Source organism: Labeo rohita, chromosome 8 (assembly GCF_022985175.1).
Source record: "Labeo rohita strain BAU-BD-2019 chromosome 8, IGBB_LRoh.1.0, whole genome shotgun sequence".
In the NCBI taxonomy this organism is placed as follows: domain Eukaryota; kingdom Metazoa; phylum Chordata; class Actinopteri; order Cypriniformes; family Cyprinidae; genus Labeo; species Labeo rohita.
The window spans coordinates 15,644,127-15,657,127 of record NC_066876.1 but is presented as its reverse complement, the minus strand read 5'-3'; the positions used below and the strand labels follow the sequence as shown (position 1 = coordinate 15,657,127).

Sequence of the window (13,001 nt, the reverse complement as noted above, 5' to 3'; positions counted from 1 at the left end):
CATATGACCTATTTGCAATGCTGCGGGCACAGACATCTGTTGGTCACAGCAGAACTTTTCAAAGGAGCTTGTTGATCACACTGCCATACAGGCATCTGCTGCACTTAATGAAATTAAATCTTTGTTAATAAGAGCAAAGGCCTTCCTTTTTACTAAGTAGGAGCCAGTCTGAGCCATAAGGTCCTTGGAGTTTGACAACAAGGCCAGTCAATCCTCTCCCAATTTCACCCCACTCAACCCCCTTTCTTTAGGGCATGCACTGTGTCACTGCTAATAGTGAAAATTATTAATCTGGTCCCTGTGACCTTAAATCTGCTAATTAAAACTTATTTTGGGACTATCATAAATTATGGTAACCAGTGCTGGAGGTAACACATTACAAGTAACTTGAGCTACATAATCAGATTACTATTTCAAGTAACTAGTAATGCATTACTTTTAAATTTACAGTAAATTATCTAAATTACTTTTTCAAAAAAGTAACGCTAGTTACTTTGGTACATGTATTGACTGAGAGCTCTCTGGTTGCCATGTTGAGAGAAATTGGGAATAGGTGCAGAGGCGTTGTGTGCACTGTGTGAATATGATGCTTACTGTAGTTATAGATTAAATATCAACCTGCATTTTCTCTCACATGCACAAAAACAGATTCAGGATTCTTCAAAATGAGAAAAATAGTGAAATGCAAACTCAGAATATGAAGCAAACCTGCAATAATTAAATATGTTAATAATTGAATTTATATTTCATTCAGCCTGAGGCTGATTCATTTCACTTTTGGTGTAAAACGGCTTTTACATTTGCCAAAAATATTACTTTTTTTTTTAAACGAAAACATACAAGCAAGTCCAGCTTAGATGAGAAAAAGTAACGTAAAAGTAACATAAAGCATTAATTTCCATAAAATGTAAATAAGTAATGCAATTAATAGCTTTTTAGTTTGTAATTGTAATGCATTACTTTTAAAAGTAACTCTCCTCTCTGATAGTAACATTGTAGAGGTAAAAACTGATCATTCTGTTTTTAACAATTTTCAAAAATCATGTTTTTTCATTGTGCATTCCAATTCATCTCAATAAAACTGCAGTTGGGTTATTTTGATATAAAGTAAAAATAACTAAAACAAAAACAGCTAACTAACACGATAAAACAATAAAACATGATAACATAATAAAAACATGATTTTTGAAAATGAGTTATCTTCATATATGTGACCCTGGACCACAAAACCAGTCATAAGTAGCACGGTTATGTTTGCAGCAATATCAACAGTACATTGCATGGGTCAAAATTATTATTTATGCCAAAAATCATTAGGATATTAAGTAAAGATCATGTTCCATGAAGATATTTGTCAATTTCCTACTGTAAATATATAAAAAAAGTAATATGCATTACTAAGAATGTCATTTGGACAACTTTAAAGACATTTTTTTTTTTTTAATATTTAGATTTTTTTGCACCCTCGGATTCCAAATTTTCAAATAAGTACTAATATGTGCAATTTAGGGGTAAATAAGGTACAAAGATACCTTAGATATTTAGCTGTTGAAACTTTTTTTCTGAGAGTGAGATGAAAAAAATGTTAAATTAGCAACTGTTTACCATTAATTGAAACTGTCAACATTTATAAGGTAGCATTTAGTATGTGCTTTTCCCAAGTGACACTAATAGCACGGACAGCCTCCCTGGAGTAATTTTGAGGATAAGTGCTGTGTGGGATTTAACCTGCAACTTTTGTATTAGCAACCTAGATCCTTCGCTGTTACGCTTCCCTGTCCTCAGCCTGACCTCAAATCATGCATGGCCTGCAGATCTTTTAGCAGGTATCTTTAGCTATCTTTTTATCTGTCAGTTGCACCGTTTAGTACTTTGCTGCTGAGTGTGGTGTAGTTATTCATATACGGAGCTCCTTCTTGATACATATCAAGGTTTGTGGATATGGCTCATATATTGAAAAAGTAGTTCAGCTGACATTTGAGTATGTCAGCATCAAAAAGGTTTGATATGACAGCTTCAGCTGTGGCTGCAATTAGTATGACGGGCTTCCCCTTCAAACTCATCTAAACCACAGCACCACCTCCAGCAGAGCTTGACTGTTTTCTATTGATCATGCAGAGCTTCCTCTCAGATCAGCAAAATGCAGCTATGGCTGCAAAACCAACAGAGAATGGGAATGTTTGTGAAATACCAACTCTGTTGTTGCTGTGATATGTATTATCACAGTTTTCTTTTAGAAAAGTTTGGATGGGAATGCACCAGACAAACAAATAAAACAAGACGATGATACAAAAATACTTTGTTCTTCACAGGAAAGGTGCAGAAAAAAATGCAAGCTGCTTCTAAAAGACTGTTTCCCTCAAGGCAGCTTATGAACACTGACCATATGGTTGTTTCTCGCTTTGATGCTAAAATAAACACCCTAGTGTGTACACTTGGGACATGAACAAATATTTTAGTCTGGAATGTTCCTACATTTGGAAACTGAATGACCTAAAGATAGAAATCACAAGCCAATGATTTACTTAAAATAGTCCGGTCTGTTGCTTAAACAGAAATACGGGTACTAAAAATAGCCCTTTATCTCATTACACTAAACCCGTCTATAACCTGCATGTGAAAAAGTAGTGATCAGGACACTAGGGACCTCCCATAATCCTCATCAGCCTTCACCGGTTCACTCCAGAACATTAATGACTGCATGGAAAGACCAAAATACAGTGTATTTTTAGAAATAGGGCATCCCAGTAACACTGACTTAGTGATTATAGGTGAAGTGGACAGCAAATGCATTTACTAATATTATGCTTTTCTGCTTGAAATATGTTTACATGCATTTTTAAACCTGATATAATGCTGATTTCTTTGCTGTTTATTTATGTGCAAACATACTCTGCAACGACCAATACTTTTGTTTAAAAAGTCATTTTGATATTTTTGGGGGGACATAAAGTTAAAAATGACAGCATTATAAAACGGTCCTTATATCACAATAAGGAAAAAATCAATAAAATAAACTTCTTTAAAAGAAAACACTAAGAGGTAGTTTGAGATTACCTTTTATTATTATTTCTTATAGTAAACTTAAACTACTTCATGCTTATTAACGTTTGACATTTGTCTGTCAAATGTGAGTAACTGTGTCCATCTATCTGCGAAGACATAAAACAAGAACAGATACCATAGAAAGGAACCCCTGCAGACGTTCAGGATGCTGTGTAAAAGTCAATAAGTCTCTTATTATATCAGAAAATTTCCCCTTTTTATAGTAAGATTAGATCAGGTTGTAAAATGTCATGTGGTGCAACTCTCCAAAAACTTTTTCTTAAGAACCAGCGTTGGACCAAAGTCAAAGCTGGAATAACAGATCAAGACAATGCGATTGTCTTGGCTTTATCAAACATTAAACAAAATTACTGTATAATGGCTTTTAAAATGAAACATAAACATAAAAATATTTATTATCTTCAAATGGTTCATCACATGTCAGCTAAATAGCTGCAGTACAAGCTTGCATGACGTCATGTTCTTGCAGCTCATCCAGTGATGAATGATAACAAATGTTTTGTTTCTAAATCTTCGGGCCAATGAAAAAGTCATTGAGATTGACTCAAGGCCCTGGAATAAAACCACTGAATATTCCAACTATTCCTGGAATGTCTATCGTGCTGCACGCTGCAGCTGCACAGCTGTGACGAGGACAGAATGCCTCTCACAAATGTCTTCCACTGGTTTATCAGGAGTAGACAGAGACAGCTGTGCTCATTAAAGAGTCATCTTTAAAATAATGCGACTGAATTCCCCGTAGTCCCCTTTGTGTGAGTAAGTGTGCCTTCTGAGCACTTTAATCCTTTGAAATAGTAGATGTTTGATTTTATCTCCTTGACAGGCAGTAGGAGTGTGTTTCTGTGGTCCAGGCAGTTGCTTCAATGAGGCAGAGATGAGGCCTACACCTGTTCCCTCAGATCCTACAGAGGACATTAGCCAGCACTACGGAAACAATTCTACAGCTCCATTCAATAGATGCCTAGCAACTGCAAGAACATGCTTTGCCATATTCTTTGAGTACTCATCAAGGTCATGGAATACTTTTATCATGCACTAACCAGAAAAACACTTCAATGGAAAGTATTTCTATACAAACCTACATGATAAAATAGGGTTTTCAGCTCCAATATTTCAGCTCTTTTCTTTTGTTCTGTTAAGTTTGCGAAAAGGGGCAGATTCATTTCATGCACATGCATAAAAACATCTTGTTTCAAGCAGCCGTTTTAACTTAATAATTTTATCATTCAATTACTTGTATGGTACTAAAAATTAAATCACTGTCATTGTTTTATGCAACTTTGTAAAAAAATCTATCTAGGTCATCTCATTTATTGCCTTCAAGAGCTAACTTTGGTGTTGTTTATCTAAATTATCTAAATTAAGATAGCAACACTCCGGACACAGTGATAGTGTTAGTTTACTCAGAATTTCCTTAAAGGAAAGGAAAGGACGTGACATGTGGCCAAGTATACTCGGAATTTGTGCTCTGCATTTAACCCATCCAAGTGCACACACACAGTAGTGAGTAGTGAACAAACACACGCACACACACCGTGAGGTGATAGTTTACTCAGAATTTCCTTAATAGAAACGTGACGTGTGGCCAAGTATGGTGACCCATACTCGGAATTTGTGCTCTGCATTTAACCCATCCAAGTGCACACACACAGTAGTGAGTAGTGAACAAACACACACACACACACACACTGTGAACACACACCCGGAGCAGCGGGCAGCCATATTGCTATCGCTGCGGCGCCCGGGGAGCAGTTGGGGGTTCAGTGCACAAGAAGACAGGATAATGCAGAGACTCTCAATGGGGAATGGGTTCAACACTGCAGCTGGAATTGCTTGACATTTCAGTGCTGAACAGGGTAAGGATCTGTTTTGCCATGTTTAAGAGAAGTCGGACTGAAAGCACACTCTGCAGTGACCAAACCTCTCATCAGCACAAAGAATCAAAAGGCTAAGCTCACTTTTGTTCAGAAGCATGCAGTGTGGAGAGAGGAGAACTGATCCAAAGTTCACTTTAGCGATAAGAGCAAGTTTAATTTATTTGGGTCTGATGGGAAACATTTTGTTCGGTGTCAAACTGAAGAAAAGACTGAAGCCCAAGTGTCTAAAGAAGTCAGTGAAAGGTAAAGGAGGAAGTGTCATGGTTTAGGGGATGTTTTCTGAAGCAGGAGCTGGGCCTTTTATGCAGATACATGGCAGGGTGAAAACAAATGTTTATCTGCACCTCCTTCAGCAACATGCAGTTCCTTCCCTGCAAGCATCTTCTAATCAGCCTGTAATTTTCATGCAAGACAATGCCCCAGTCGCACTGCAAAACAGGTAAAGCAATTCTTTGAAGCGAAGAACATTGAAAAATGAAATGGATGGGCAAGATGCACGAGATTGAAAATCTCTGGAAAATCCTTGGTGACAAAGTTATGGCTACGAAACCTACAACAGTTAGCAAACTATGGAAGAGAGTGGAAGAAGAGTGGACCAAGATGACCAACGCAGTGTGAGAAACTAGTGATATCCTACGGCTGCAGATGTGCTCTTCCTACTAATTTCTGACAACTGTAACCCTCCAAGATTTTAATTTTGATCTAATTTTGATCACTGTATGATTTTGAGATCCATCTTTTCACACTGAGGACAACTGAAGGACTCATATGCAACTATTACAGAAGATTCAAATGCTCACTGATGCTCCAGAAGGAAAAATGATGCATTAAGAACCGGGGGGTGAACACTTTTTGAAGATCAGGGTAAATGTTTGTCTTCTGGGAAGCATGTAAGAATCGTCTGTAGCTTCTGAAGGGCAGTACTAAATGGAAAAAATATGATATTTAAGAAAAATAAGAAAAATGTACAGATTTTCAAAAGTTTACACCCCTGGATCCAAATTCTGCAAGGTGTATGCAAACTTTTGACTTTATCTGTATGTGCTTTTTATTAAAAAAAAAAAAAAGCAAAAAAATGTAAACCCTGAAAATCAGTCAGCACATTTAACTGTGTCGCCTCTAATATCTTTGTGAATGTGAATTTACATCTGATGTGGATGTGAATGTGAATGAAACACGTTTCCTATTTCATTGTCTCGCTTTGTACACCTTCCATTCTTCATTCTTTCTTTATAACCTAGTCTTCTTCTCAACATGTGACAAGCACACGCTAGTGTCCCTAAAAGTGGGCCACTTCATACACAGCATAATGTTGAAAGAGGTCATTGGTACCAGGTTATGCATCGCAACGGCTACGTATTGACCCACTTCCACATAACCTATTCTATTTTTTCTATCTGCTCTTTTGTCATCTCAACAGACACAACAAAAACGGGCGCATCCTGTGATCAATGTGGGCCGGTCAGTTTTTCTTTCAGCCCTAGTTTGCCATGTACAGCCCCAGTATCAACAACACAATCTCTAACCTAAATTGCGAAATCCAGGTGCGTAAGGTTACTTCAAGATCTTTTTTGTGCTGTTTTGAGCCCTTATGAGTATAGCAGGCACAGTTAACATGGATTTATGTTTGTTAACAGCAATAAATCATAGAATTTCTGTATGTGTTATGGATGCACCATGATTACAATTCCGCATGGACGTTAAGATGATAATTATTTATGGTATCTAATAGTGTTTTATTTTAATGCTAGAGAGTTACACTACTTCACTGTCAATTTTGATTCATTTAATACATTTAGCTGAATAAAAATATGAATTTCTTTAAAAAAAAAAATTACCCAAAACTTTTCAATGGTGCTGTAGATTACAGAGAAGGTAACCTAACTGTAAAAATAGTGAAAATAAGTTGCACGATTAAATACAAATGAATCAATGTTGCAGAGTGCAAGTAACCTCAACTCTGACTTCTTTGCAAGATCTTTGTAAATGTGGTCTGGTGACATTGATTGGCTTTTCATGCTTGTTGTCTGCACGTGTTTGCAAAGGGAAGTCTTCATCATGTGGGAGCACTTTCGAAAGAACCATCTGACCTGATATTAACTCCACTCTACACTCATATATTGTGATTGCTGCTGCAAGGACGGTTGAACTGTCTATGATATGGCCTTTGTGGTTTCTGACTCTGAAATCCGACTGAAAAAAGAGCAGAAAAAAGTCCATATGTGAATGACTATCCAGAGCAGTAGGTTGCAACACAAGCTATTCTGAACATGTTTTAAAAAGGGAACATGATGTGCAAATCCATGTTCAGCTGCTTCCAGTAACTCTAAAGCAGAGTTTAATCTCATCTGTGTGTTGCAGAGAGAGTGTGTATGTTGAAACACAGCCATGAACTTTCCTAATCCACTTACAATAAACTTTCACCCATTTCCGTCATGCATATACAAAACTGCACAATGTGCAACAGTTGCACACTGACAGTGTAAAACGTATTACTCAAGTTCTGATTATCTGGTTATATCCAAAATTAACTCTCACTAAGTGCCAAACAAAAACTATTACATGTAGAGACAGTGTAAGGACAGATGGGCCATAATTTACATTTATGCGTACAGTTGAAGTCAAAAGTTTACATACACCTTGCAAAATCTTTACCATATTTGACCAAAATAAGAGAGATGATACAAAATGCATGACCCTGTTCAAAAGTTCAGGTCCCACAAATTCTTTGATTTTTCAGCATTTTTGTGTATTTGAACTCTTTCCAACAATGACTGTAAGGGCAACTGAGGGACTCATATGCAATTGTTACAGAAGGTTCAAACACTCACTGATGCTTCAAAAGGAAACACAATGCATTAAGACCCGGGGGTGAAAACTTTTTGAATTTGAAGTTTAGGGTAAATTTAACTTATTTTGTTTTCTTGGGAACATGTAAGTATCTTCTGTAGTTTCTGAAGGGCAGTACTAAATGAACAAAAATTATATTAAGGCAAAATAAGGAAAATGTACACATCTTCATTCTGTTCAAAAGTTTACATCTCTGGCTCTTAATGCATTGTTTTCCCTTCTGGAGCATCAGTGAGCGTTTGAACCTTCTGTAATAGTTGCATATGAGTCCCTCAGTTGTCCTCAGTGTGAAAAGATAGATCTCAAAATCATACAGTCATTGTTGGAAAGTGTTCAAATACACAAAAATGCTGAAAAACCAAAGAACCTGTGGAACCTGACGGACTTTCTGAAGAACAGTGCAGTTTAACTGTTCAATGGGAACAAACAGTTTAACAAACAAGGGACTCATGAACAACAATCACTAAAAAAAAAAAAAAAACAGCTGTGGATCATTCAGGTAACAACAAAGTATTAAAAATCAAGCGTATGTAAACTTTTGAACAGGGTCATTTTTATAAATTCAACTGTAAATGCCTTTAATGTGAAATGTGAAATATCTTATTCAGTTCAGTACCAAATAAAAAAACATGCATTTTGTATGATCCCTCTTATTTTGGTAAAATAATGAACATTTTGCAGAGTCTGCAAGGTATATGTAAACTTTTGACTTCAACTGTATACTCAGTCAGAACACTAAATATAGTAACTGTAGTCCCATGTGGCAAATACTGTTAAAAATACTGCGCTTTTGGGTTGATCTAAGATAAACAGTATTATTTTGTGTTTCTCTACATCAATTTTTATTCCTGATTTGAAATATACTATGTTTCAACATTATCTTATTACACAGTTCTGGAGATTTTAGTTAGTCTTGCCTACATAAAGAGAGGAGCTGTAAATAACTCCTCAAGTGCGTTACCAAGATGAACGCCAAGTGGACTGACTAGCCTTAATAAGGACTTTGGTTATCTGCCAGTTAGCTGGTGACTTTGAACGCCAACATAATACTAAGAATGATAATCTGACCCTAGTAGATTAAAGTAAGAATGATAGCTTGACCCTCACACATGTAAGAGATTTAAATCCAACCGTCTACTAAAGAAAACTGTTGTGCCTTTTAACAACTTTCACCTCTGAAATAGCATAAGATCTAGGATCAAGGATGTCAATTTATTTTTCTCTACAGAATTTTATAAAGTGACTCATCTGAGAAAAACTGCCCATAAATAAGCCACCAAGAAGAAAGTATATAGAATAAAACTGCTTTTGTTGGTCAAAGGTGCCACTTGATTTATTATTTCTGCACTGCTAAAAATTAGAAAACAGTCTACAGTTTGAAAGCTGGTATGAAATGTTTCTGGCTGGTACATTTTCTCAATTTGCAAAAAGGAAAAAACTAAGACCCTACAGATTACATTAAACAAAAACCAGTGCTTCAGAAAATACTGGTTTGTTTTAAAGTAATTCAGCGCAGGAACAATGTGTTCCATAGCAGAGCGTTTATAAAGCATTAAAATTCAATTCACACCTAACGTTGTTGAGCAGATTGAAGTCTAAATCTGGAAACTTCCCTTTTAAGGCAACATCGACGTCATGTGGATTTGCTACAAAACGCTTGTGTTTCTGCACAATATGTGTGACTGTGTCAACGGCATGTGATTGTTGCTCAGATGGCTTTGTCTAAAAATAAAGCAGAGCTGGCTAAATATCCCCTCGGTATAAATACTCAGTCACCTACATTTGGCTTGCTTCGGATAATTCAGCTTACGTGACAAATTCCCCTTCGTCACTGTGAGTGTGCAGAGAGCAACGTAGACGCTCTGTGCTAAAACCCTTGCAAATGCAAAAGTAGATCATAGATTTCTTTCGCTTTTCATTCTGACTGCTTCACAAATCACAAATTGAATCTAATGCATGTGCCTCATTTGTGTGTATATGCCTGGGGCTCTTTTACATTGCATTATTATTTATATTTCCATGGAAATGGCCTGCAAAACAACTTGTCTGAACCGAGATGAAAGAAGGCAATTTGCAGGAAATTAGATTCTTGATCTGCTTGCAGTTCTGGCATGCATTGATTGTTCCACTTTAATTGCTTAATTTAGAGCAAATATATTAGATTAGAGTTTAATGAATCTGCATATGACCCACCCATTATTTATTTAAATCCAATATAGTCCACTTACAACTTACAGTCTAACTTGAGTGTAAAACACATTACATGACTTGTTACTGAAGAACCAACATTTGCAAAAGGTGGAGTTCTTGTTAGAAGCCAATTAAGAGCCATTAACACATTTGCACGATCCTTTCCAGCTTTCTAGGTGGGACTTGTTTACCAAGCCTTCTTGGATTTACTCTAAATAACAAAAAGAGAATATTAGGGCTTGTTAGTTAACCTAGAAACTAAAGATGTTGCAGAAGGAGTGTTGTGCATCTCCAGGCAGGAACATCTAGTGTCCATTATTTTCTGCTATCAAACAGTCCTGTAGGCTGGAGAAATCCTTAGGAGGGATTGTCTATCACATAAAGGAGGAAGTCATATCTGTCACTCCCTACCCTCATCTGTGGATCGAGTTTTTTTGGCGGTGTCCTACCTGTCTTCTGTGGCTAGTCGAAACTTTAAAGAAATATTGCTCTTTGGTCTATGAGTCAACCACATCAAACAGACCAGGTGATACACGCTGTCTGTGTTTCAGTCCTTAGAGCTAAATGCATTAAACTCTCTCCCCCTCACATCTGCCCTTTCACATCTCCTCCCACTCTGTCTCCCATATGCTTCTGAATGGCCTCAGGGCTATGCGCACTGCTTACACAGCAAACACATCGTAGACAAACGAAGATACAACATACAGAAGAGATCTTGCCAGGAAGTAGCAGGGTGTGAGACGGTGAGGGTAGTCAGACAGCTGTGGCACCAGAATGAGAGAAAGAGTGAGAGTACAGCGTACAGAATGAACAAAGGTCACAGCAAATGGTTTAACAATCATCCATACGTTGAAACTGAAAACATGAAAAGAATTGCTTAGAATTTTTTATATGAATATTTTTTATTTGAACTGTCTGGCTTCATCAAATGAGGATGCATATCTCATTGTGTGTGTGTTTAATGCTTAAACTACCACTTAATATGCAGAGAGATCTATGTAAGCCTTTTTTATGGCATGATGTAATCATGGTCCTAAAATCATGTTGTGGCATATTATGTGCTCAAATTAAACAGTACGTTGATATTGCATATTAAAATATTATTTAATAATTTTAGTCATTATAATATTTATAATATATTTTTTAAATATGCATTGTGCATGAAAACTGCTATACATTTGTCATAAGTAGTAAGCATATTTCCAGTATGTTTTGCATTTAGAAACTTACTTTTTGCCTCTTCAGTAAAGTCATTTGTTTTGCTCCAAATCGAGTTACTATCAGCTCATGCTGCGGTGCTAGGTTTATTAGAGTAGGACTCCTTTTTGGTTGAATATTCGGTGAGTTGGTGATCGGATCGATTCAGTTTTGTGAATCGGTTCAACCTGCACAAAAACAAAAACAAAAAACAATTCAGTCTTAACTAGCCTACACCATTATGTGGCGGACAAATGCACGTTTCTTAATATTCCTCAAATATCAACGGCGTAAACATACATACATGCAGAAAGTATATTTTAAAATAGTGCTTGGTCTTTTACGGCATAGCTGGTTGCAAAATAATTTGAATCAGTTTCATCAAGCGAAGATGCTAACGTTAGCGGAATGCTAACATTGCTCTCTTCAGGTAACAGTTTCTGTTTTTGTTTACTTCTGTGTTTCGGATTTTCAACTTTTTTTTTTATCAACCTACCGCTCATTATTTATGTCAGTGGTCATGTCGAGTGTTCAGTATTTTCTGTCGGCTGTTTAGAATGTAAACTAGCGATGTTCGACTGAATGATTCATTCGAGTCGGTTCTGTTAAATGAATCAGTCATACTCGCTACTAGCAAAGCTGACTACGTCATATAGGTTCCCGATTCAGTTTGAATCATTTACAGTGTGCACAAACTGAATCATCTTGCTTGGTAAAATTATCACGCGACACAAACACAAAGTATTAAAAACGCTGAATAAAGTGGAATATTTACCTACAGTCTTTTAAAAACTAACATGGACTGCATCCTATTGTTTGCCAGCGATGAAAAGGATCTTTATTAACATCAACATCTGCATGTACAGCTTGTAAACAACTCAGGTAAAGGGATTTTTAAAACAAAATAATTTTGATTTTAAACCATATTCTTTGAACCACACTGAAATAGCATATGGTAACTTTAATGATCTATTATGTCACATTTATTTTGAAAAAAAGTGGTCATTTTCTTGTGTAATAAATGCAATGTGTAATTAATGTAATTAATGACCTTGATGTTTTTGCTCTCAGTAAAGTCTGTTTTGTCAGAATGTAACATTTTGATTCAGTCTGAATGTAGGTCAGTGTGTCACACTGGAGACCACCAGAGTAGCCTTCTGTTTAATGCATTAGAGATCACCTTATCTATAGAACAGGTGAAAGCACAGCTGCTTCCTCTATTTATCCCAGTGTATGTGTGTTCTGTAATCACTCTTCCTATTGACCATGTAAAAAGAGCACTGCTTTAGCTCATTACAAAGAGACTGTACATTTGTCCAAATAAGAGTGTATTAAAACCGTATTCAGCTCAGGACGCCTAAATACAGTAAATTATTGAGTGTGCCATATGGAGTAATAGCCTATATACAGTAGGATATACATATACTGCCAGCTCAAAGTTTGGAAAGAGATTTTTCATGTTTTTGAAAGAAGGTCTCTTAAGAGGCCATTTACACGACACCACCTTTTTGGAGGCCTGAAATGCAAACGTTTGAAAATAGGTTTCAAAGTGCAAGCTTTTGAAAACGATACCGTAATTGTCTCTGTGTAAACTACAAAAAGCATGAATCTGTGAAAACGGTGATGTCATGCACATGCATATTACGTGTTTAATCTATGTGCACAGGCACATAGTGGCGTGCATGCAGCTTTTTGGGCATTTTTGCGAATCTGTGTTAAAGGCGATTATTTTGGCAACGTTGTCGTCTATACACAAAACCTTTCAAATAGCAAAAATTTTCATTTTTAGTACATTGTTTTTGTGTAAACGTACCCTTTTTG

At 36.5% G+C, this 13,001-nt stretch overlaps 1 protein-coding gene across 1 annotated transcript in view; it reads right to left on the bottom strand.

Annotated features, from left to right (window-relative positions):
- Nucleotides 1-11,706, bottom strand: part of LOC127169698 (beta-1,4-galactosyltransferase galt-1-like) — a 56,096-nt gene extending 44,390 nt beyond the window's left edge. Inside the window, exons 1-2 of the mRNA XM_051117248.1 lie at nucleotides 11,677-11,706; nucleotides 11,214-11,368 (exon numbers count right to left, since the gene is read on the bottom strand). The gene's annotated coding sequence lies outside the window, so the exon portion shown is untranslated. The remainder of the gene's footprint in view (nucleotides 1-11,213; nucleotides 11,369-11,676) is intronic.
- Nucleotides 11,707-13,001: the final 1,295 nt, after the last annotated feature.